This window comes from Canis lupus, chromosome 4 (genome assembly GCF_003254725.2).
Source record: "Canis lupus dingo isolate Sandy chromosome 4, ASM325472v2, whole genome shotgun sequence".
NCBI classification, from domain to species: Eukaryota; Metazoa; Chordata; class Mammalia; order Carnivora; family Canidae; genus Canis; species Canis lupus.
Genome location: NC_064246.1, coordinates 26,362,420 through 26,389,386, shown reverse-complemented (window position 1 = coordinate 26,389,386; position 26,967 = coordinate 26,362,420). Strand labels below are relative to the sequence as shown.

At 41.1% G+C, this 26,967-nt stretch overlaps 1 protein-coding gene and 1 long non-coding RNA gene across 12 annotated transcripts in view; both read right to left on the bottom strand.

Moving 5' to 3' along the window:
• The window catches only part of LRMDA (leucine rich melanocyte differentiation associated), a 1,023,935-nt gene that overhangs the window by 622,874 nt on the left and 374,094 nt on the right, over positions 1 to 26,967 (bottom strand). The gene's annotated exons all lie outside the window — the stretch shown is intronic.
• LOC112651747 (uncharacterized) overlaps positions 1 to 26,967 on the bottom strand; it is a 161,367-nt gene that overhangs the window by 57,063 nt on the left and 77,337 nt on the right. The window lies entirely within an intron of this gene.

Here is a 26,967-nt window from a genome sequence, read left to right as displayed (position 1 = left end):
TGGTGGCAGATCTGGAGCTACAGAATGTCTTTGACTTTAATCCAGTGTCCACATCACTACAGTACCTTGCTCTAATTAAAACCAAATGACAGCCGAGAACACTGAGGCAAAGGGAGATTCATTCTTAAATGACTTGCTCATGGCAGAGATGACAATGCTTTTCTAAAATAATATATGGGAAAAACAGATTTTCAGGGCCAACTTTCAGACCCCAGTGCATCCTTCTCTTTCTTGGCTAGGACATACCTTCCATGTATCCTTGCCCTGCTGAACCAAAACTGAAGTCAGGGCTCCCACCGGAGAGTAACCAGGCCTTCCCAACATACCTACCTTACGCCCTACTCGTTGGAGTTGCAATGACTACATTGAATAAGCAACCTCTCTGCCTAAAACACATTCTACAGATTTCACTAATGTTATTCTTTTAATCCCCACAGCAATCTGAACAGTAAGTACGAATATCATCCTAATTTGACAGGTGAGCCAATGAAAGCACAGAAAGGTAAATAGCTTGGACCAGGTCACACAGCAGTAAGCAGTGCAGCTGGGACCAGAACCCAGGCAGTCCGGCTCCAAAAGCCACACTCATCGCCAGGAGACTCTAAGGCAAGTACTAATCCATGCAACACTGGATCTTCCCCAAATTCTCAACTCCGAAGGGTATGAGGGTGTCAGAAACACTGCTAAAATATGGATACAGTATATATTTTTTATTTCAGAGAGTGGGCTTATATTTATATGTGCAAACAGATTAAATAAATCATGATTACAACAGTAAACATGTAAATTCTGATCAATAACTACTTGCCTTCCCCTCCCCCCAACGCTAACAGCTGCAATAAAGCTTTAACTGTAAAGCGATGCACAACCAGCCATAAAAGTATGTAAAATAAATGAGGATAACATAATGAGGGAATCCAACATTCATCTCATAAATATAACATAACGACCACAACTAAAATGTCAGAGAATCTAATAAATCAATATGGTAGGACAGAGCTATCTTTATGTTCAGAATACATAAAAAATATATTTACATGCAGGGTTTTTTTTTTTTTTTTTTTTAGAAGCCAGGACCAAACAAAAAGAATTATAAGAAATTTAACCCTTCGTTCACCCAGAGGCTCTGATGTGACAGTGGTGTTCTCAACACTCCACTGGCTTGTCCCGCATGGTGGCATGGTAAGAAATGGGCCCTCCTCTAAATCTGCACCAAAGGCCTTCGATACCAGGCTCGTATGCAAATGGCACTGGAAGGGAAGCAAGCAGGAAAACATCCTGAGGGTACTTTGAAAGGATCAATTACAGGCCCTGGCTTAGAATACTTCTGATCACGGTGATTTCTGGAACTTCCAGCTCATTTTATTAGCACCAACAAACCCTGGGAGGTTTAGTTATTTCCCTGTTAATGCACTAGCGATTGATGTGGATAAATCCCATAAATACTAATGAGGGTGACACAAGTAAATCTCCTCTGAATTAATGAGAAGAGAGTCTCCTGTACTGACCAACATGCCGCCTAATGACTTGAAATGATGGATTTATAAATTCTTCCAGGTTCCCCCGTGGACTCAAGCTGCAGAAATAAATATCCTTACCCAGCCACCTCCTCCCATGGGCCCTGATCTAGGGAGCCCCAGGGGAAGAGACGGGGCCTAACGAGGAAAGGGCAAATGCTTCCTCTACCACCTTTCCCTTAGTAAACCGGGCAGACCCCAACTGTAACACGCCTCAACTCAAGGGAGGACGAAATCAGGGAGGTAAATGAGAGTTAAGAGTCTTCTGATAAAATAGCCTAAACCCAAGTCTAAAAATGCCAACTCCTCAGATAGGAAAGACCAGTTAATGATCATACATTAAATCGAGTTTAGCGTATGTGTGCGTGTATCCCAACCCTGTGTTTCAGGTATCCGCTGCTCTATAACAAACATAGTTGACCTAAACTACCACCATTTAATTTGCCCATAATTCTGTGGGTTAGTAGGGGCTTCCCTGGGAAGTTCTTCTGCTGATCTCACTTGAAGTCTTTCATGTGTTCACTGTCAGCTGGTGGCAGGAGATGCAATGGTCAAGATGACTTCAGTCACGTGTCAGGAGCCTGGGCCAATGACCGGGAGCTATGACATCTCTCTGGCTCTCTCTACATGTCTAGCTTGAGCTTCTTCCCTGGCAGGTGGATTCTGTGGGCAAGCCCTGACATGCAAGCACTTAGTAAGTCTCTGCTTACGTCCCACATGTGGTAGGTCATATTGCAATGGCCAGGTCTAGGGTCACTGTGGATGGCAATTATACTGAGGTGTGAATACTGAGAGTTGTGGTTTGTTTGGGGTCACAAAGAACAGTTACCACAGGAAGCACTGTTCCCCCCACAGCCCCAAGGGGAAAAAGACTGGTGCCATTATAACAACAAGCCCTATTTCTGTTGTTGTTGTTTTTTTTCTAGTCTTTCACTTTAATAGTCCATGACCTGGTGCTCTGATTATTCCTTAAGTGTTGGCAATTTGGGTTCCATGTGAAAGTTGGGCAAAGCATGGCAAGAAAGAAAGCACTGAATAATAGACAGATAAAGATCAAATTCTCATTTTTTAAAATAAAACAAAAACTAGACACAGCCACTGTTAACCCTAGAGAATGTTCCACCAATCCCTACTCTGGCCCTTGACTAAGGCACAAGAGGAACTCCATACAGCATTCATTCTGCCTGTTATTCACACTTAAAGACTGTCTGCACCTTCTTAAAAGACCAACACTATACATTTTTTCACTCAAGTGGGTAAAGACTTAAGGGCCCCCATAAATCTTGCTCCAACAATTCTCCCCTGAGGATATCCTATTAATATGACCCTCCTTCACTGCAATAACCCCATGGGCTTGGTTAATATTTACCAATTCCAGTCCACCTGTTGGGATTCATCAGCAATAAATAATTTGTATGGCATTTTCAATTTTATCAAAGCACATCCCATGTGATGCTTGGAACAGCTCTCTGAGGTAGGTGAGACAAAGATTTATTATCTTCATTGGACCAAAATAAAAACAAAGCCTATTCACATTAGTATGGAGTGCTAGTTTTTATAGTGTTTTATAGTTAGCAAATGTTCCCTTATACATTATTTATATCAGGATTCCTTAAAATCATCCTGAGAGGTAGATGATAATATCCCTACTAATAGAGGGGATAGAGAAGTTAAAACTTATTCCAAACCCCATCATGAGTAAGTGGCAGGCACAAGTCAGTTCACTCAACCCAACTTTCTCTCCAGCCTATATCAGGAAGGGTGAGTGATCTATGGCCAAAGAGCCGAAGGGAGAATTAAAATTAGAGCCCATATGTCCTGATGGGCATCCCCCTCCCCAAACTCATGCTGATTCTTACACCTCAGTTAGAATCTGCCAGAACTAACCCAATGTTAGGAAAAAGATAGGCCACACAAGCAACAGTGAGCTTGGAAAAAAGTTCTAGGAATACCATGATGATCTAGCTTTCCAAGAACACAGGGACCTAACATAGCCCCCAGGCTTCAGAGAATACATTACGGTTGATGCCAACAGCAGACTCTGACGAGGCTTCACAAGATGACCTCTCAGGCTCACAAGGTTACTGAAACACTGCTTAGTTTAGATACTATTTGTTTTAACATTTCCAATAGCAAAGCAAATAGACAAATAGATCAGTGAACAGAATAGAATTTAATTAGAAATTTTGTATGTAAAAAAAAAAAAAAAAGAAAGAAATTTTGTATGTGATAAAATGTGTTTCAAAATGGTTAGCAAATGGCCAGAAACAAATGGTTTGGGGTCCACTGGCTAATCACTTGGAAAAATATAAATGTATATTACTTTTTATCTCAACATGAAAGCATTAAAAAAAAAAAACTTCAGTGGATCAAGATCTAAAAGGCAAAATTAAAACAATCAAAGTTTTAGAAGAAATACAGGAGGGTATGTTTATGGCCTAAGGATGAGCCTCTTGGTCAAACCCAAAACACATATAGCATCTTAAGAAAAGACTCATTAATTTGACATTAAAATTTTAAAAACTGTATATAATAAAAAAAAACACCATAAAATTGAAAGGCAAGAGAATGGCAGAAAATATTTGCAATATATGAGAGACTGAGGCCAAGTATGCCTGAATATATAATGATTTATTAGAAACCATAAAGTCATATAGGGCAATAGAAAAAAATTGGGCAAATGATACACATGGGCAATTCAAACTAGGAAAAAAAAACCCAGATAACAAACATATTAAATGATTCTTGAACTTGGCAGACAATGAAACATTTTCAATGGCAATAGAATATGCCAATAGACTACAATAATTTTCAAAATATGCTCATACCAAATGCTGGCAGGAGAATGGATCTAATGGTATTCTTTCCACACACACCACAAGTAGGAATGAATATTGATAAAAATCATGGTGGAGAATGATTCTACAGTATGCCTTACAATTTAAAAGTTGCACATGCCACAAATTAAGCAATTCCATTTCTTAAAATATACCCAAGAGAAACACTTGCACGTGGATACAAAAGCCCACAACAAGGACCTTTACTAGGAGAAATGACTAACAACCAAACTGCCCATCAGAAAACTAATGGCCACATCACCTGGGGGCATGTCCATATTATGGAATATTACACTCAAGTCCAGAAGTCCAAGTACTGCATATCCACAGGTGCTGACACGGAAAAGTTATCTGAGCCAAGCCACCGAGCAAAAACAGCAGCAGCTGAACTTACACAGTTCTATCAATTCTTCAGTTTTTGTGTATATGTATATCTGTGTATATGAGTGTATAAATTCACAGAAGGAGGATAAGCAAACATACGAGGATAAGCAAACACAGCCAACTCCTAATATGGTTCCGTCCAAGGAAGAGCAGGGGGTGGGATGAGGGACAGCCAAAGTGGGCTAGGCCTGAGCAGTTAGCAAGTAGTAGGGGGAGTGCTCTACTTGTGTAATTTCATTTTCAATAAAACCACAGGGCAAAGCAACCCCCCTCCCCCCCACACACACACAACATTCTCCCAAGTGTTCACGGTCTTTTCTGAAATATCTAAAAATAAGACCAAACAGGAAAGTGGAGGTTATACTGGAGGGAGATGAGGAGCAAAATGGCTTCCAGTTTGGGTGGAGAGCTCGGGGCACTGCCAGACGGCACTGCCGCATCAGAAGGAACGTCTTCAAGTGCCCCCCTCAGGGCACTTGATGGGATGAGCACTGGGTGTTATTCTGTATGTTGGTAAATTGAACTCCAATAAAAAATAAATTTATTAAAAAAAAAAAAAAGAAGAAGAAACATCTTCACAGATATCAAGGTGGAAGGGGTGGATGGCCCAGATATGTCTTGTCTCCTCCTGTGAAGGGCTCCTGAAAGCCAGGACCGTCTTCTCACCCGGCACGGCGTGAGCCACGCACTGCCATCCATCCACTACGTAGAGCAAGGTCCTCATGTGATGCCTGCCCCTGTGGAGTGGACAGAGGGAGGGGCCAGGGCACCGTCAGGGGGCAGCCGCAGGGCCTCAGGGCCCGTGCCCCCCAGACAGAAAGGAGTCACATGGAACCAGCCCCAGCCCACAGCCAGGCCTGGCCACCGGCACTCAGTAACCCTCTTCTACACACTAGAGCCATCTGGGCCAGAAATCCTGAGGAAAATAAACCTCTTTTTGCTCTATCTAATTAAAAACGTGAAAGGGAATAGAAATCTCCATAAAGCCACACAAATTGCTTTAAAAATGCCAATTCCTGTGGGGCCAGTAAAACAGAGTTGTGTGTGCCCTCCTGCAACTTCACAGAAAAAGAGCAGCGTATTAATGAGTATCACTTTAAATACCCGTGAATCTTAGGATGTGGAGTGGTGGTGGTTCACGTGGTCACTTTAGCCCTCGGGTAGGTTCAGGTTGTTTGGTTACCTTCTCTCCATATAAACAAGAAAAAAAAAAAAGATTTCCCACATGTGTCCAGCACTCTGCAGCTTGCAGGATTCTTTTACATTTATGACCCAATTTAATTCTTCCTACAATCTTTTTAGTCCCATTTCACAGATAAAGAGACAGAGGCTTCAAGACCAATAGATTATTTTTACCATCATATTGCATTTGAAAGGCAAAGGCATTGATCGCACCTCTTGCCAGCATCCTTTTTTTTTTTTTTTTTTATTGCTAGATACTAAATCAACCCTTTGTTTGAGGAGTAAATTCAGCTTCCCTCTCTTCTGTGACTAGCTTTTTGCATCTCTTTTTATGGGGCGTTCCAAGAGCCTTTGGGGAGAACATCTTTTCTCGCATTCTTTCTCCACACTAAAGTGGCAGGGGGAATATTTTCTTTTTCTCTTTGTTAGATTGGGCTGATGCTGACTTAACTATTTGCATCAATGGCAAAGTCAGGTTCAGGAACATGACAAAGCCTCTGCACCCTCACCAGGTTTCCTGGCTTATTCTGAGGAATAAAGGAGAATGAGTGTTTAGCCTCTACTTATCTATCTGCCCAGAAATTTGTTAGGGTCATTACATGTTTTATTTGATCTTCAGCACAAATCTGTGAGGGATGCACAATGACCCTCGTTTTATAGATAAAGGAACATAGGCCCAGAGAAGTTAACTTGCCCAAGGTCACATGCTAGGGAATAAGTCCAAAGTCTGCATTATTTCCAAAGCCTTGGTTGTATCTCAATATGCCACTGTCCCTGAGGGTCTGGGGTAAGAAACAAACATTCCTCTCGAGTATTATGTATAAAATGATCGTCTAAATCTGGACAGTTCTGAGAGTAAAAAGTAGAGAAAGACACTGCAGTTAATAATTATATCCAGGAAAAACAAGCATAAATTGAGACCGTCCCAGGGAAAGCAGGACATATGGTCACCCTGATTATGCACCACACAAGGGAACATCACCCAGTGGAAAAAAAATGTTCCTAAACCCATAAACCATGAGTGATACATGTTTCATTCAATGAGGACATGGTTGTGCAGATGGTCAGGACCTAGCTTAATCTCTATGAACCTCAGACACAGAAGGAAATCTACCAAATACTAGAGCTACTAACTCAGATGAGCTCCTCTCCCACCCCTACAGTGTTTGTAACAATCAACAAACCTTCAGTGCTTGCCCCCATCAATTCTAAAGGGCAAAAACCGGACCAGCAAAGATATACACAGCATAGGTGCTAGTGGAGGAGTCACCATGGAGGTCTTGCTTTGTCCTAGAGCACAGAAGAGTGGCAGGTGCCTCACAGATTTCCAGAAGCAGTTCAGGAAGGTCAGAAGCTGTGTTTTCTTCCACGACCCCTCCCTTTCTCAGTAAGCAGAACTGTATGATTATGAGTAGGAAGCTGCCAAGACCTGATCCTCTGGACACCTCCAGAGCTGCCTTGATCACTTGCTCTGGAGGTGTCCAGAGGATCAGGACATCTTCTCATCCCTATGGTGTTGAATAGCCCATGGAACTACAGACTTGGCTGCTTTCAAGGACACAACCCAGAACAGCTCTGCATTCAAGATTTAATATCCTAGGGAATAAGTGCTCCTTCCTATTTCATGACATAATGCTCAATTATATATCATTAAGTTTAGTTTTCAAATTGGGTTATTCAGATTCACAAATGACCTAGCAACAACTAACCCCAACATCAGAATCCACTCATATAGGAAAATTGACACGATTGCACTCACTTTAATACCACATTGTTTTTTAACACTAAATGGGCGTGTGCATGGGCACACACATGCATACACACTCTGTTTGTGTGGACGATTCAGAACAGGCCAGAAGGCCCAAATTATCACCATTCATAGAAGTAAGAGAATGTGCTGCTTACAATCCAGGAGATAATTTTCATCCTCCAAGGCTCATCTATACATTTATTGTAGTGGTCACCAGGGGAATCTAGTTGGGCTGCAGCAGATGGTAAGAAGTTTTTTAAAAATGAATAAAGAATGCTTTTTCCTTTAAAACTGGTGCCCCATCCTACCCCCATCTGTGGAGTCCCTACTAAACCTACAGTTTGTGGACATTCACTGTGCACCTAATACCCAGGGGTCCCAAGAACTACTTCCCACTACTGTCTTCACTCCCATAAAATTGCCATCCATCTCTCTCCATAGAGGCCAACAAAAATCACCCACACACACTCAATGGAAAGCAGAGAACTTCCTTCTGAGCTCTGTCCAGATTTGCTAATGATTTAGGATCACATGCCAAAGCGGGATCAAATTTTTAAGACCACCTATCTCCAGGAGAGTTTTGTTTTGTTTTGTTTTTTTGTCAGCAGTCTCAACTTTAGAACTTCAGATATGACAAGTAATGGGTCCAAAATAAAACTAATTTACAACATTTCGTACCATGCAATTAACCTCTTTTCCACAGAATGTTGCTTTTTTTAATGTCTGTTGCAAAACAGGTTCCTAAATGAATATAATTTCCCACCCACCTTTTAGCAAAAATTACGTGTCATTTTGCACCTAATATATGCAGATTACGACAACTCTCAAAAATGAACCTGAGAAGTCAAAGTTTTCCATCTCTGTTTTCTCATCAATCTTTAAAATCTTGATTTTCATTGAAATCAAATGAAGTTTGGCTTCTTGGGCCTGGCTGGAAGTTGAGATAAAATGATATAATGGCCTGGGGATGGGACACCTGGGTGGCTCAATGGTTAAGCCTCTGTCTTCAGCTCCAGGCATGATCCTGGGGTCCTGGGATCAAGTCCAGGGATCAAGTCCCACATCAGGCTCCCCATGGGGAGCCTGCTTCTCCCTCTGCCTGTGTCTCTGCCTCTGTCTCTCATGAATAAATAAATAAAATCTTTAAAAATAATAAATAAATAAATTTTTAAAAATGGTCTGGGGCCTACCACCAGCCTCTAGATCCTGTACCCTGCCATAGAACTCCACACCCACATACCTGGCCCTGATGGGGGCCTGAGTCATAAAATAAGGACCTCGGGGAGATCCCAAGGGTGGATACTTGCCCTCTCCATTTGGGCCTTTCCTAAGGCCACATTCATGGATCTTGACGTAAGTGGACCTTCTTTGCTTCCTGAAGCCATGCTACAAAGGTGGATTACTTAAGAAACAATTAGGTGCGTACACAAAGCAATTTGCAGGCAGCCGCACTCCTTGGGCTTTCTAAGTGAAGGGCCTTTCAAGGCTGATTTATAACACTGTCGTCTTCAGAAGGCAAAATAATTAATAGGAGCATGGACTTCTAATTTCAGTGACTTCCAGAGAAAGTGGATTTCATTTGATTTATGACGGCCGGTGACTTTGCATTTTATCAGTTCATTCACTCATTATTTATGCTGATGGCCAATTTCAATGGGTCGCTATCATCTAACTCGCTACTAATCAAAGAGAATTAGGGTTCACTGCATTATTTAGAAGTCGCTAATTTATCTTCAGAACAAGTAGTGAGAAGTTTGGGGCCTTCCACAAGAAAAAAACTGAACAGCTGGCTGAAGCCAGAAAATTTGGTCAGCAATATAAATGAGTTTTATCAGGGGTATTGCAAGTTGATGAGTTTTGAGTCAGAAGGAGAGAATGAAGAAAGAAAAAGAGAAGCCAGGAGGAAAGACCAAACAGAATAAGGCTAGATAATAGTAAAAATAAACCCTGAGTTACCACGGTGGTCTGACCAGCCCCATGCTCACAAAGAGCTGCTCTAGTCCTACAACCCTGGAGTATGGGCATCCGTATCATCTCAGTATTCAAATATCCCAGCACCCTCCGATTTAGTTCAAGAAGCAAGTATATTTTGCACTGAAATAAGCAGAGTTGCCTTGTTTCTCATTTTAAAGTCATTTTAATATGTTCTAGATACAAGATAATGGATCACATTTAAACACGAGAAAATTAAGTCCCATCAGCAAGTAATAACACCCAATCATATTCAATCATGTTGAACAACCACCTCTACCAAAATGATCCTCTTCTAGGTGAGGTTAAGAAAACAGTAATTAAAAAAAAAGAAGGGGTTGTTATCTTACTTTTAGAAAGACCCAACTTTAAAATCTCTCTGTCATTTCCAGTAAAGCAATATATTCTCCTGTGTTCATGCCTCCAGACTTTTGTTCACTCTGGTTCCTCTTACCAGAATACTCCTTTGTCTTGATGCTTATCAATAAATTCCTCCTGCCTTTCAAATTTCAGCTTACCAGGTCTATCTAGATACCTTTTCTTTGCTCTCAAAACCCCTACCATTCCCCTGGTTATCGTCCTAATTGTCTGCACACTTCAGTGGATTATAAGCCCCATGAGAGTAGGAGCTGAATGATGTCTGAGCTTCTGAACACCAGGACCTCATACATATCTGCTGAGTCAATATTGTTGATTAAGTTGCTGCTTTGACTTTAATGTTTTACTATACCATTCAGCAGCTATTGTCTCAGTCTAAAGTCTACCCTTTAGGAAAACTAGATGGTAGTACGTGAGCAACAGGAAAACACTAGTTTCTTACCCACCCAGTATTTTTTGGCAGCTTAAAAACTAAGGAGGGGAATAAAGAAAGCAGAAAATAATATCAATTTTTGAACACTTTTAAGTAAGAATGGAAATGCCCAACTCCTGATGCTAATAAGGACTTTGCCAGCTTGTTGGGGCAGTTCCAACATAACCCAAAGGGAATATAAGACTTCTAAAATAAAAGGCTCTGTCATTTGCAATTTCCATAATAATCCTACTATACCTTTTTATCTCAAGTAAGATGCAAAAATGGCTACAGACTAATAGAAATGTAATCTGTAGAGGAGTTTTTAATCTTTCTCTTCCCAATCCAAACACCACTTTTTAGCTTCAACCAGACTCTCCTTGTAGTTTGCAACTGGCCTGATGCCAGACTATCAAGGTGCTCCTATAATAAATATGGCCTTATTAAACCGGATGGAGTAACCATACGGAGTTATGACTATGGGAGTTTCTTTAACATGAAAACACCATGTTTATCATATTGATGATCTAAAATAAAGTCTGGGACTCCAGCATTTATTTTCAACCAGTTTTACAATTTATATGCTACCACAAGTAAAATAGACTCATGAAACACAAACCAGTTCACCTTCACAGTCTCATCAATTTGCTTTTGCTTCTGGCTACAGATGCAGCTAACACCGTTTTCCTGTAAACGGTACTGAAATCTGTGGCCACATCAAATCTGACGATGTTAGTTTTCAACCCTGCTTTCCTTCAGTGCGTGGATTTTTACGTGATTGAACTGTATGGAGCTCTCGGCAGGCCCATGGATTGCCAAGATGCCCTAAGACACCAAAGAACTGCATCACTTAGGGTCAAACCTAGAAAAAAAAAAAAAAAAAAGAGCTACCTGTTTCCAAATATTTATAACAGAAGGCATTGAATGCAGGGAATTGGACACACAAATGATGGAGAAGGAACAGCAAGAAAGCATAATCACTCTCAGGCTGAAGAGACAGTGGGCAGGGACAAGATCTCCCACCAAAGTGAGAACCCGGGGGGCCGTATTCCCATAGGAACTGGAGCCAGGGCAGAAATTTAGCCCCAGGCAGAGAAGCCAGCAGAGGCAGTATAGGGAGCAGCCTCCTGCCAGCACTTTCCATTGGTCAAACCCAATAGGAAGCCAGCTGATGAGGGAGCTTGGAAAAGACTTCTGTAGGTGACAGCCTCCTGCAACAGAGAGAAAAGCAGGTCGAGGGCAAGAATAGATCTGAGAATGTCTCTGAGCCAGATGGAACTCAAACAGAAGAGAGACGCCGCTTGTTGTCTACACTGCTTTCACTTTTCGTCTCCAGTGAGTATCTAAAAAGTCTGAGTACACGAGATAATTAGAGAGGCATTAATGTAACAACTCTAGTGGGTAAAATTATAATTCATTTGGGGTTTCCTGAAGATTTATGAGCCTTGTTCTCCTCTGGAATGTGAAAGCAAATAGGCAGATGCGTGCGAAAACCCATCAAGAGGCAAGCAGGAGACAAGGTGGCTCGGCCTGGAAGCCTACCACTGGATCACATCGGAGGGCCTCAGCAGGGTGGAGGCATGTTTGCAGGCCTGCTGAGTCAATAGTGACATCGGGCAGAAAGCAACTAATTGAGCCAGGGAAGCAACGGACCTCCACTCCATTACCCCCCAAAGAAAACCCACACCCTACACTTCAGTGGCATGTTACATAACACGCATCACTTTACCAGTAGCCATAAAATGAAAAAGACCTACCAAGTAGACTAGGGCTGCTTCCTAGACCAAGAGCTGCTTCCTCTAGCAAGCCTTCCCTGCCTACTCCCTGCCTGCCTACCGCAATTTCAATCACAAGCAAAAAACTCTATTTTTCTGACTAGATTCCAAAATCCCCTGAGGGTGGGGACCCATATCTACTTTGGTGATGGTGACTTTTTAAAAACTGATTTATTAATGAGAGACTCAGGGAGAGAGACAGAGACACAGGCAGAGGAAGGTGCAGGCTCCCTGCGGGAAGTTCAATGTGGGACTCAGTCCAGGAACCCCCCTGAGCCAAAGGCAGACACTCAGGTGCCCCAGTGATGGTGACTTCGATTGTGGTCAAAACATGTAGCATTAAAGTTACCATCTTAACCATTTAAGCACAAAGTTCAGTAGTGCTAAGGATATCTGCCTAGGTCTTTAGAAGTTTTTCATCTTGCAAAACAAACTCTATACCCACTAAACACTAATTCCCCCTCATTTTCCCCTCTCCCTGGCCTTTAGCAACCACTTTCCTACTTTATTTCTACAATTTTGACTTTTCTAGATACTTCATATGAGCACAATCATCCATTACTTATCCTTTCATGACTGGTTTATTTCACTTAGCAGAACGTCTGCAAGTTCATTCATGTAACACGTGACAATCTCCTTCCTGTTTAATGCTGCATGATATTCCACTGTATGCATACACCACATTTTCTTGGTCCATTCATCTGTCAGTGGACACTTGGGTTGCATTTACTTCTTGGCTATTTTGAATAATGCCACAATGTACATGTATGTGCAAATCTCTCCCTTTGAGATCCTGCTCTGGATTTTTTTTTTTTTTTTTGGCTATAAAGCCAAAAGTGAAATGGCTGAATAATAAAGTAATTCTATTTCTATTTTTGTTAGGAATTGACTTTTAGGTTTTTAATCCAAAACAAAGGTCCAACGTTGTTCTTTTACCCACCTATGTTCAATTTTGCCAACACCACTTGTTGAAGAGACTGTCTTTTCCCCACTGTGTAATATGACACTCTTGCCAAAAATAACTTGACCATATACACAAGGGTTGGGCTCCCTATTCTAGTCCAGTGATCTACATGCCTGTCTTGAAGCTAGTACCACACTATCCTGACTACCCTTGCTTTGCAGTGTGTTTTGAAACCAGGCAGTGAGGTCCCCAACTTTGTTCTTTTTCAAAATTGATTTGGCTATTCTGGGTTGAGATTCCAGATGAATTTAGGATGGTTCTAGTTCTGGAAAAAAAAAAATGCCACTGGGGTTTTGATAGAGATTACATTGGATCTATAGCTTGCTTTGAACAACATGAACATTTTCATAACATTAAGTCTTCCAATCTACCAACACAGGAGGTCTTTCCATTTACTTGTACCGTCATTGATTTCTTTTAGCAATGTTTTGTCATTTTCAGTGTACAGGTCTTTCAGCTTCTTGGTTAAGTTTATTCCCAAGTACTTTATACTTTTTGGTGTGACTGTAAACAAGGTTAACTCCTTTGGTGTTTGCTGCTGTTACCATCACTTCTTATTGGTGCTGTCTCTCTTCCACACTTAATGTAGTGCTTTTCAACCATATCCGATGACCAAGAAATATTTGTTGGAGGGAAGACTGAATGAATGAACGTATTTGTTTCCAGCTAACCCATAAGGGGATATTAAAAGGGTTGAGGCTGCTTCTCTCTTTCCAATATTATGACCACCTTGGGCAGTTCCTCCCAGTGACATTGGTACAGATAATAAACACCTTGTGAGCCTCAAGTTCTGACCAGTGTGAATAAAAACAATTTTACCAAATGTGATGCAAACGAGACCAAGACATGACTTTTCTTATTGTTTGACTTTTGCCTTTTATTTGAGACCTGCTCTTTATTCAGTTTACTTATAGGTCTCTCTTTCCCTTTAATTAATTTGAATGACTGGAGTGAATTTGCTCAGTAAGCTGGGAGAGGCCTCTCTGTACCTTGCTGAGTTTAGAGAGAGAAGCTCTCACCCGAAACAAATAAAAACATTAAACAGCAGCAGCATTACTACATGAAGTAAATGCATTACTTCTTATTAGAAAGTACCCTTGGCATTTGAGGTCTCAAAGGGTGAATTCCTTCAGAAGAGCCATAGGGTAGACCCAGAGCAGTGATGATCTGAAACTCCGGAGGCAGGCCCCCCAACTTAATACTGTACACCCCAAAGTGCTAGGGAAAGCTAACCTCACAGACCAAGAGAGATGTGAGGCACTAAAATTCTATTATCATTTCCTTCTATTTCCAACTCCTTCCATCTCTGCCCCCATGTGGTTCTTTTATTTATGGATGTGACGCAGGAGGGCCCTTTTCCCGGGTTTTCTTCGCTCTATCCAAGTTACAGGAAATTTAACAAAGCAGGTCTCCCTGTGACACAGGGGGAAAATAAAAATGTAGACACACCAGGGGGCCACAATCAAGAGGAGAGCAAAGCACCAATGACAGCCTGATTCCCAGCTAAAATGGTCATAGCCCCCCTGCCCTTTGCAGCTGCCTGGCATCATGGCCTTCTAAAAAAAAAAAAAAAAAAAAAAAAAGAAGAAGAAGAAGAAGAAGAAGAAGAAGAAGAAAAAGAAAGAAGGAAGGAAGAGAGAGAGAGAGAGAGAGAGAGAGAGAGAGAGATGCAAGAACACAGCCTCATGACCACTATTCCAAAATGCCAGACTCAAGGTAGGAAGTGAGCACGAGACTGTAGAAAGCAGATGAGAAGCAGAGGAGCCCAGGGAACACGGGACTCACCGCCGGCATAGCATGACAGCCAGGCAAAAGCTGAAGAGTGGGAGTTTTTTGAAACAAATGCCAGTTAAATGATCCATTCAGTTATACTTGATATGTCTGGTATAATATAGCTTGTTCCAGATGTCAAGTAATATTGCCAAACCATGCTCACTAATGTGAAAACCATTGTTGCTGATAAGCCTAAGTGTTGTTGGATTTGTACAACAGCCACCCATCTGCAAACAAAATATTGCATTTAAAAAAAAAAAAAAAAAAACCTGTGGCTCATAAATTAGGCCGACAAAGGGACTGACTGAAAAATGTAATTTATAAAAAGCGGTTTTCCCCTGAGAAACTTTTTTTCAGATATTTCACGTTTACACATTTAAGTTATATTCAATTTTATACAAAAATTATAGTAATTGTCCTTCACCCAACATGAATGTTATAATTATACTTTCAGCGTTGCTGCGCTTCAACACCCAGCCCTAAGAAAAGTATGGTGTGTTCACAACCAACGCAGGAAGGAACAAATAGATTCGCAGCGTCTGATGTGACCCCTTTAAACATACAGCTCTAAAATATCCATTGTTCATAAAATTCATAAAGGGCTGCATATGTGCATCCCAACTCCCTTTTCCATTCGATATATATGAAAATGCAATTTACTGTATGTCAAATGAAAAATGCGGTTTTCAAATGCATTGACAACAGGTGCTAGTTAAATGATCAGACGCTATTTGTTACCTAGCCCCTTACTCTCATTTGCGGCAAGATAAATTGCATTTTAGAAGAGTAGTGCGATCTAAGGGGTCTTGACATGTTTTTATTGATTTGCATAGGTTATATGCATGTATTCCTGTTTGTAGGCAAATAGTGCCACAAGTAAATTCAAGGCGCCGTGCCTGTGTTTCAAGAAAATTGGAGTCATCACAGGGGAGCCAAGATGGAGTGAGCCTGGGTAAAAGAGACACATCCAGCCTGCTGGAATCTCAGAACCTCTATTAAGATTTATAGGCTGTAGGATTCTTTTGGGCTTCAACATTATTCTTAGTAAACCCTTTCTGTCTTCTGTTGTTTATAAAAACTGGCAGCTTTAGCAAAGACAGAAGCTTGAGTTGTAGGTAGCACAATTTAACATAATAGTTCTCGCCTGTCCTCCAAATAGCCTAATGCTGATTTTGCAAAAGGAAAAGAGAAAAGGGGAAGAAAAGCCACATGAAACCACATACCATAGGCTGTTGCTCTGACACGGATGGATTTGGCTGTCACTACAGAAAAGCACTGGTGAAATTTGATTATATTTCTAATGTCAAAATTTACTAACTTTTTAGACTCCCGGGTTCCATTTCTCATTTGATTTTTCATTTTGTTATCTCAGCACCATCAGGCCCATCACAGAGAGTAATGCACCAATTAGCCCAGGGAGTCACTCACTCAGAAGGGACTTTTTCATCTATAGAGGCTTCCCCTTTCTGCTGCCACCACCGCCACCGCCACCGCCAGACCGTGCCTTCCCTTCCACCCAAGAATCATCCACCTCTCCTCCACCTCCCCTTCCCACCTCCACCCTGAGCACTCACCTCCCCTTTTAGAGTCCAACACTTCCCCAGGTATGCATGGCCTTATGGCATCTCCTCTGCTCTGGCCCTATTTTAAATCTTGCCTTGTTACTGATCTTTTTACCAACTTAACTGTGGGGACTATCATGTGCTTACCTTAAGGACCTTATAAGAACCCTACGGTCCTCACTGTTAAACTGGTGAAATGATTAATAGCAACTCTTGAACTTCTATTCGAACTCCTGTTTCCCACTGTGCCCAGCACATGCCCTGCCCAAAGCAGAGGACTGATACAAATATTTTAATGTGATAGAATCATAAGCACTACCTCTGAATGGGGATCTCTACTTTCAGGGCACTCTCTTACACATTCACCCAACTGGTTCTCACAACTGAGGCATGCAATTGTCACAACCATCATCCTCACCTTCCCCAGGTTGGAGGAATTTGCAGAGACACAGTTCAAGATAGAACAGGCACCAGAACTCAGGACCCCAAGTCCAATGTTTGTCCCCTTTTTCTACACTGCCCTCATCACATGGTAGATCTATCCTTCAGGATAAATCTTCTATGATAAAGAAAAGAAGTTGTTTGCTCACCCTTATTTCAGAACACAGCATGCACTGAGTTGCTGCATGCTTCACGGAGCATGAAGATATGCTTGGGGGTCATCTTGTAGCTGGGTCCACCAAAGGTCAATAACCATGCCTTTAGTTCTCCCCTGAACTCATTCATTCATTGCCTCAAAACACTTTATAAAAGCCCATTTTTTCCAGCCACTATGTCAGGCCCAAGGAAACAAAGGAGTAAGAGAGGTTCTCTGCCCTCATAGAGCTTACAGTCTAGTGCTGTGGCTTTCCAACTCTGTAATTATGATCCACTTTTTATTTGATGTGATGACTCATTATACGTGTATACATATATACATGCACGCCCTCCACACAGCCCTCTGAAAACGTTCATAAGGCAATAATTAACCCTACTATGTTCAATGAACTCTGATATTTTCTTTATTTTGTCTATTTATAAAATGGTGTTTGCACCCTCTAAATTAATTTCAAAGCAAATAATGGATCAGTACCCACAGTTTGAAAAGCACTCATCTAGTGAGAATGAGGAATGACTTAGATCAGGGGTTAGCAGACACAATCTAAAAAGGGCCAGAAAGCAAATATTTTTGGCTTTGTCAGGCAAGTAGTAAAATCAAGGATATTAAGTAGACACTAATAAGGGAAAAAGTTATTTTCTCCCTAACTTTTACTGATGAAATTCAAAATATCACAACAATAAAATATAAATTTTTGCAACACACATTTAATAACGACAAGAGTAGAATTTATTCATGGACACTGAAATTTGAATTTCGTGTGATTTTTCATGTGTCACAAAGTATTCTTCTTCTGATTTTTCAAATTTAAAAATTATTTTTAGCTCATGGGCATATGAAAAGAGGCAGCAGGCCATAGTTGGCCAACTCCTCACAGCAAAAACAATCTTTATTAATATCCCTAGAATTTCAATTGTTTTCATTACAATCCTGGGTAAAGGGAATACCTTCAACTCACGCTTGAGAAAGATCCAGAAAAATGTATCTAAATAATTGAGGAACTTTATTTTATTTTAAAGGTTTTATTTATTTATTCACTAGAGACACAGAGAGAGGCAGAGACATAGGCAGAGGGAAGAGAAGCAGGCTCCACACAGGGAACCCAAAGCGGGACTCGATCCCAGAACTCCAGGATCACGCCCTGAGCCAAAGGCAGACGTTCAACCACTGAGCCACCCAGACATCCCTAACTGAGGAACTTTAAATTTTACCCTCTCAACATACTATGAGTTTGGTCTCATAATCTCATCTTACCAGTGAAGAAACTGAGGCCAAGAGGTAACAGGACTTACCTAAAAGCTTCCAAGTCCAGAGCTAGGTGCATCACACCCATCTAAGCAGTGATAGAGGCTAAGATGACTAAGGAGAGGAGACAAGATCAATTCTGGAACAAGCCCTCACTCCCCTACAGGCACCAGGAGAAATTATCACGCATTTCAATAAACACATTTTCTCTTATCCCATGCAGGTTACCAAAAAGGACCAAGGCCAACTCCATCTGCCTCTTGGCCATACGCTGATAACCTGCAGGAAGCTTAGGTCTCAAAGTCTCTGACTGGTAATCACTTGGGCTACAACCTCAGTTACCACTGAACCTTATTCACAGGCAAGTCTTCAATTGTAAAGGGCATTAAGCAGGAAGACAAATCCCAGTACCCAAATTCTCTACATACATTCCCACCTCCCTGTGCATTTGGCCTAGTGCCCACACAGCCAGAAGGAACAGCAGGGTTCTCAAAGTTTGGGCAGCAGCATGTGGCAACCACAATCCATGACCCAGGCTCCGGGGATTGGCTCGAGTCTATGTTGTGCGTGTGTTCTTCCTGAGGGCAATCGTTCACACAGACAAAACATAGCATTCCAAACCTCAGGTTATATTTATGTGCAATAATAAACTGTAGGAAATCCAGGGCTACTCAAAGTTTCCAAGGATGTATGTGCTTCACTGGGGAGTCGGGGGGCCCACGGAAGGCGAGGATTAAAACACAGCCACCATGTAAACGCATTATTTTGTCATGTTGGTAAGGCTTCAGGAACCCAGTGTGTTACTTTTAGAAAGAATGTGGACTCCGTGTCAGCTAAAATAACGCTTCTTGTTACTTCAAACCGAATCTCCAGCATCATCATCTATGAAGTCTGCTGAGCACAACCCCAGAGCTAGAGATTATATGAGCGTTGCCACAACGCCTTGGCAACGTTAGCATTTACAACACAAAATACATCCTCCCATAGTAGGGATGTAGGTCTTTAACACACACACACACACACACACGCTTAAACTTAACGTAACAAACTGAGGCATACGCAGCCGGCCAACAGTGGCTTGAAACGTAAATCTAACAACTTAAACACTTATGAGGTTACCAGTAGATATTTTCTAAAATGACTTACTACAGAGTTCCTCAGTTCTGCCTCAAGGTATTAAAGGTTTTAATAATACATAGTTTCTACAAAGAAGGGACAACTCTAAAACTGTCTTTATTCTTCACAGTTCATCACTAGCAAGATAAAGCGGTAGCTTGTCCTCAGGTCTGTATTCGAGTTTCAGTGCTTTGTATTGTTCCCCCCCTCCCCATCTAGTATGAGCTCTAAAAAGGAATAAATAGATACATATATTAGAGCCCGCACACAGACACATGCAATGAAAACAGACACGAATTCAAGGGCCCAATTCTCTGGCCCTAAAAGCGAAGCTCGAGGCAAATAAATGGCAGGGATTTAAGTATATGATAACTCCTAAGTGAAAACTCTATAAAGAGAACTCACTGCCAATTAATCATAAATTAACATTCATAATAACTGCAGAGTGCTTTTCAGAGTTCCCCAAAACACATTTACCTGGACCAACCCCAGGAAGAAGGCATTAGTATCTTCGTTTAACAGAGCAGAAAGTAAGGTGACATAAAAGCAAGCTCCCCCTTTTCTGGTGGCAGACAAGGGGCTGCAGGATTAAGAGCAGCAGCCTGGATGACGCACGGAGGCAGGGAAGGCCTGTACGTGCTGGCTAACACCTATGCTCTCAAAGGCCTAAAAAGTGAAAGGGAAGGAAAAGGAAGGGGAAGGAGTGAGATTGGACGATACAGGTAGAATGGATAAAGTTTTGCCAATGCGGGAATAAAGCTTCTGGCCAACTGATTTCAGAAAACAACTTGTAATGTATCACTGCAAAAGTGGGATGCATCTGGAGAAAGTAGGATTGGAAAGTATCAAGGTCAAAAGCCATAAATCTCTTCACTCTCCAGCAAACCTGGACAGTCTGCTAGGTAGCAGGCAGGGTGAAGGGGGCCAAAGAGTTACTGCAGAATGAGGGAAAAGGAAAAATAAAGGAACCCCCACTCTAGCTGTTGCCCCAAGGCCTGGTATCTCCTAAGGGTGTACAGAGAGTTGATTTGTCTACACACCCTCCCCATCCTTGCATGTCCTTACTTCTGCGGAAAAAGAAGTGTGTTCAGCAGAATCATAGCACATGCACTTTGTTTGTGCTTATTAAATAAAAAGAAAGGATCACCTTCAACTATATTAATGATGGACTGGTGGATGAAGGATGCCTGTGAAAATTCACAACATCTGTTTGCTCCACTCTCTTCTCAGCATGCTGCACCTATTTCTCATGCTTAATGATGCTCAGCCACTCTGCAAGTTTTACGAACAAATGTGTGTTTAGCCACATTCATCATTCTGAATGAGCGTTCTTGATGAAGCCTCCACTGGCCTGTTTCGCTCTTTCTGCTACACTTTAACAAATGACAACTGCTCTACGTATTTTTCATTTGTTAAAAATAAAAAGCTAAGTGAAGGATAGGCCTGGAGGATTTTTTCCCCTTCCCTTTGACTCCCCCCAGAAACTTCAGCATGCCATCCATTGTATTCCCACACCCACCAGCCATGGCACTGTAGAGGGCCTGCTAGGAGAGCTTGCTAGAATCTTTTGTGTCCAAGTGCCACCGGCTATACCCCACCTGGAGAATCCTGTCTCAGTCGCAGATCTTTCCTTCCTCTAATTAGCTACCACTTTTGGAATCTCTATGACACAGCACCGTATTTAAATATATACTTTTACTCTTCACTGGGCGGGACTTTCAACCAACAAGTTAGCATGAAATCAGGAATTGCTCTTTGTATTATCAAGAATGTTTAAAACATATTAGATTAGAGAATAGAAAATAAATGTGTTAAATTGAGCAGTATTTCCCTCCAATTCTTCAGAAGAAAGCCAAGATGCTCACTTAATTTTGACAACGTAATATTTAGATTATCACAAACTCAGAAACTTCAGCTAAACCAAAAGACTCAACTCTTTCATCCCAGAAAAACCTGCGCTCACTATTTGAATGACCCACGTAAATCAGGTCAAGCTGGCTAGAATCCAAGAGTTCAACACAGCGAAGGTATTACAATACGTTATGAAATAATCTTTCAGAATTTATTTTCAAGTGATTGCTTTTATTCTGATCATTTAATCAAGAACATGAAAAGCAAAAAAAAATAATAACAATAAGTTATTTCCTCTGTATAAAATATTCAGAATCATTGGAAATCAGTTTAAATTCTATTTCATAAGACAATACATTTTTCTCTGTATTTGCATTACTGAATATTGGATTAGTATTTGTATTACATTTGACTCAGCATGCATGGCAAAACACTTTACAAATAAAATAATCATATTATATATTCAATAAAGCCACGCTGTCATATCACCAGTTTTAATCATGGTGGTTTCTGTTTTTTTCCCCTTCCTGATAACATTATGAACATTTGAAAAGGAGAATGTTTCATTTATCCAGTCATCAAATTTAATCGTATCTCCCACCGCTAACCTTCTTACAATGCCCCATTGGTAACTGTGGTTTTTACGTGCTTTATAAACTGTATTGTTAATACATCTCAATACAGTTGATAAGGAAAAAAAAAAAAAAAAGAAGCTTCTGGAATCAGGTAGAAAAAGCTTTTGGGACCTATCTACTCAACAACAAAAAGCTAACCCTTAGCAGACACAGTTAAGAAATGGTCAAAAGCATAAAAATCAAGTCTTAGGCAGAAACCCATCCACATTACACAAGTATTTATTAAGGTCCTATTCCATAGATTCCCTAAGGATCCCAGTCTACTAAGGAGCCTCACAATTCTTAAGCCCTCAAATCCATACTTGTCGCAAGCATGGCTGGAGACAGACTTAAAAACATATATTACACATATGTGTAAGTTAATCTTTGAACTTGTGCCACTTTTTGCCCATTCTATTTTGTTTTATAGACAACCAACATTAGAGTAACAACTATTGTCATGTAGGCAAACTTGAAAATGCTTGATATTTAAGATCTTCAAACCTGGAAGCATTTGATGCAAACATTCACCAAGAACCCGCTCAAAGTCCACCTTTCCCATAAAGATCTCCACCAACTACCCTAGACCACAGAGATTATTCTCTTCTCTGAAGCATAGGAGTAGCCATCTGTGCCTCACAATTTAGGCCCACCCAGCACTACTCCTTGTATTTTGTTGTATCCTCTCTACAATTAGAAGATGATCAACGGTCTGGGATCTCATTTTATACTTCCCTCATGTCTCTCATGCTGTCTGTAGTGAGCACCAAATCATTTCTAGTTCTATCTATATGGATATCAATAACAATATGTCAATACAGATATCCACACACACTCATTCATTAGATCTTACATATGCAATGAGTTTATGCCTAAGCATGAAGTTAGATCTTTATTCATTCTTTCCACACTTTCTGCTTTAGGTACTATGAGAGATGCAAAGATGGATAAATTCCTCAATGACAATATCATGTAACCGGGAGAGAAAAAATATATTGAAATAACTATCATGGCCAATGCCATTAAAAAACTGAAGATCACAAACACAACACGAGTTTAAGGTAAAGAGGATCATTTCAAAATAGAGAAATTAAAAGGCTGCATCTATATGCATGGCATTGGAACAAATCCTCGAAGGTCGTTAGCATGTGAAGATGTGGGCAAGAATTTCCAGGCAAAGGAAATAACACAAATGAAATTATGTAGTCTTAAAAGTGGGGTGTTTATCTGAGGGCAGAACAGAAGATTCCTCTTTTTAAATACACAAGATTTAACCCTGCCTTGCAGACCAGTTTATAAAATCCTATGGCCCTACCAAAGGGACCGCTTTTCAAATTCTCATCATCATACTTACTGCTTTTTAGAAATAAGAAAAATATTGCATATGAGTCCCCAGGGGCACAGAGTCCCAGAGGATAAGCTGAAAAAATAAATCTCCTCTTCTGAATTCTCCTAGACTCGGGGCTTCAATTTCATGACCTGATTTCTTCGAAGCCTTGGCTGGAATTAAGTTCCCCGCTTTACTTGTGGAGAGCTTAGAATCCGCCACCACGTCCACCTCTCCCTGGAGCTAACACATGTTGGCTGCAGCAACCTTCTCTGCAGCTGCAAGAATCCGGCAAAGCTAATGCACATTTGCTTCCAGGGTCCTTCTTTCTCCTATTGGAGACACGAATCTTTGGGATGCCTTCCCATCCTTCTGCAGCTTTGACTTCCACCCCAGAGAGCATAAGAAACACTTTAGTCAGACTTTAGATTTTAGGATTTAAGTCATCCTGACCCCCTTGCACACATTAGACCATGATGATTTTTTTTTTCATTTCATCAAAGTACCTCCTAAGAACAGCCATGTTCATGATACTTTTGCTCTGAGTCGATGGGTTCTGACCATAACAGGTACAAACCAGACAAGAACAAGAGGAAACTGATCAGTTGCCACAACTGAAACTCAGAACCAAAATGCAGTGCCAATTTGGCTAATTCACTCCTAACTTTTGACAACTGGAACTCATCATCTCTTCTTTCTGAAGAAGTATTTGATTGCACAAAAATCCCAGAACCAAAGAGCTGGAACAGTGGAGCCCTAAAGGACCTTGGCTATCACTCAGTTTAACCCTCTCATTTTACAGCTGATGAAATTGAGGCATGGAGAAACAAAATGGCTTATTGTAAGTTCTATCACTTTTTAGTAGCCCAGGAGAGACAGAAACCCAGCTTTCCTGACTCTCAAATTAGTCCCACCACTCCCATGTTGTTATCGACCTTCTAAAAGAATAGCAGTGTGGTATGAAAAACCTAACTTACCTAAATAACATGAAATGTGTCCACATCTGAATTCCCGGAACCTGTAAATATTACCTTACAGGGAGTAAAGGGACTTTGTAGATGTGGAGGAGGCTCTTGAGATGGGGGCGATTATCCTGGGTAAGCCCAATGTTCCACAGTGATCCTTTTGAGAGGGACACAGGAAAAGTCAGAGGAGAAGGTGGTATGATGATGAAAAGGATAAAGTGATAGGTTTTGAAGATGGAGGAAGGGGCCACAAGCCAAGGAATACAGGTCGTCACCAGGAACTAGAAAAGGCAAATAAACAGATTCCACCCCTCAGAGCCTCCCAAAGGAAGCAGCCTCACTAACACCTACATTTTAGACTATAAAATTCATTTTAAGCTTTTGACCTCCAGAACTACAAGAGAATTCATCTGTGTTGTTTCAAGCCAAGTCCTTGGTGACTTGTTGCACTGATAGTAGGACACCAATAGAGATTTTCAGTAACTAAAAGTGGGATGCTGCTGAGACAAATATCTAAAAATATGGAAGTGGATTTGCAATCTCATGATATAGAGAAGCTGGAGAAATTCTGAGGAGCATGATAGAAGAATTAGACTTCTGGAAGCAGCCTGTTACCAAAAATATTGGTACTAATGACTGTTGGTGAGGACTCAGAAAGAAGTGGCCAGTATTGAAGAGAAAAATCAATATTCCTTAGAAAATTCCTAAATCATCATAAGCATACTTTGTTATAAATATAAATGTTAAAGGTGCTAGTCAAAGCTCAGAAGGAAATGAAGAATTGATCATTGAATACTCAAACAAAGGTGGTCCTTGCTATATAGAGGCAGAAAGATAGCTGAATTGTGTCCTACAGTTAGATGGAAAGCATTTACTTGAAAGCCGTGAAGTTGGCTACTTAGATGAGGTTTCAAGCAAATACTGAGATGCAGCCTGCTTTCTTCTTGCTGCTTATGTAGAATGCAAGTAGATAACTTGAAGAAAGAACTGTTATGGCAAAAAAGAACCAAAGCCTGATGATTTGTGAAATTCTCAGCCTATTCAGATGGAAAAGATACTAAAATTAGGAGATACGCCCTCAGGGAAGGATGCTCTGGAGAGAAGGCCTAGGGCGTAACTGGACCAACCTTTGACTAGGGCCTCAGAAGGAGAAAAGATCAGAATATCTGTTCACATGGGGAGCTATTAGAAGAGAGTAGGCATGGAATTCATGAACCCCCTCAACCAGCAGAAGCCAGAAACAGAGGTAGGGTTATCCAGAAAAGATCTGCAGAAGACTCTTGTCTCATGGAGTGAATTCCAAGGCATGCCTGGGAGATCACAAGGGTTTTGTGCATGTTATAACAGCATAAAGAGTACCACCTCAGACAGAAAGGAACCAAGAGAAAAGAGGATATGAAAGAATGCTGCCAGGTAACCAAAATTCTACAGACAGGAGTCAGGCTGATAAAACTATTCAGCTGTAAATAGGTGCTACTTTTCACATAAAAAAGGAAGGATGACCCAGAGGGTGAAGTCTCAGGCCCTGAGGGTATGCTGTAGACTAGATCCTCAAGCTCCACACTGCATTATGCTCAGACCTTAAAAACCTAATGGAGCTTGCTCTGCTGGATTTAAAAATTGTTTGGGTCCAGTAGAGGACTCCTTTTTCCTTTCACTTTCTTCCATTTCGAATGGGATGTCCAACACTGGTACTCTATGTCTATCCCACCATTGTATTTTGGGAGTAGATAACTTAATTCTTCTAGTTTCCTGGGTCCATAGATGGAAAGCAACTCTGGCCCAGAATGGATTGTACCCAGAGCTTCATCCAGAGCCACTGGAGATTATGGAGGTCATGAGATCTGGTGCTTTGAGCTGTGACTTGAACTTGCAGCTGTAATGGTTGAGACTTTGGGGATGCTGAAATGAGGAAAACATATTTTTTATGTGGGGTTGATGTAAGTGTTTGGAAGACAGAGAGAGAACATACTTGTGCTGTCTTAGCCTACTAAGTTTGTGGTGATTTGTTTCAGCAGCAATAGGATACTAATGCAGCAGGGAGAAAAGAGGAGATAAGATGATCTCCACCACAAATGATCTTATTTATGAAGAGATCATAACCCTTGAAAGTAGCAGGGAACAATCTGCATCTTCCTGCGATACCACTCTCCTGGGCAGAGCACCTGGGACATGAGAAGTTCTTCAGGGAGCCTTCTGTGTTCCAATATCCAGTCATGCTATCCCTCCAAAACCCTTTTTTCTTTTGTGCCAGCCAAGTAATCCAGGACATGCCAGAAAGAGGATAATTATATTTTCTGATTAAAATTAAAAAGCATTAAATAACACATTTTGTGCTATTTTCAGGCGCAGGAGATCAGCTGAGCAATTCCAAAACTAGGTATCCAAATGCTTAGATTTTCTAGACACGTCAATAGTTTAAAGGAATAAAAAAACTATTTTAAAATGAGACTTCCCCAGAAACCTGTGATACATGCTCACCTTATTTATCCAAACAACCTGAGAGAATACGGTGATGTATATAGGATCTCAGAATCACAGTTCACAAAAATGCAGGCCCCTGGAAGCAAGACCCAAGTCTATGATAAGCACAAAAATCAGCAAGAGACATAGGGTCAAGTGCAACAGACTAAAGCAAAATAATACACCTCTATCTCCTGAGTAGTTGCTCGGTCCCTGGAGCGTCACACACCACTTTCGCACGAGAGCCCCTCCAGGGAGGGTATTGAAATGAACATTTAAAGCG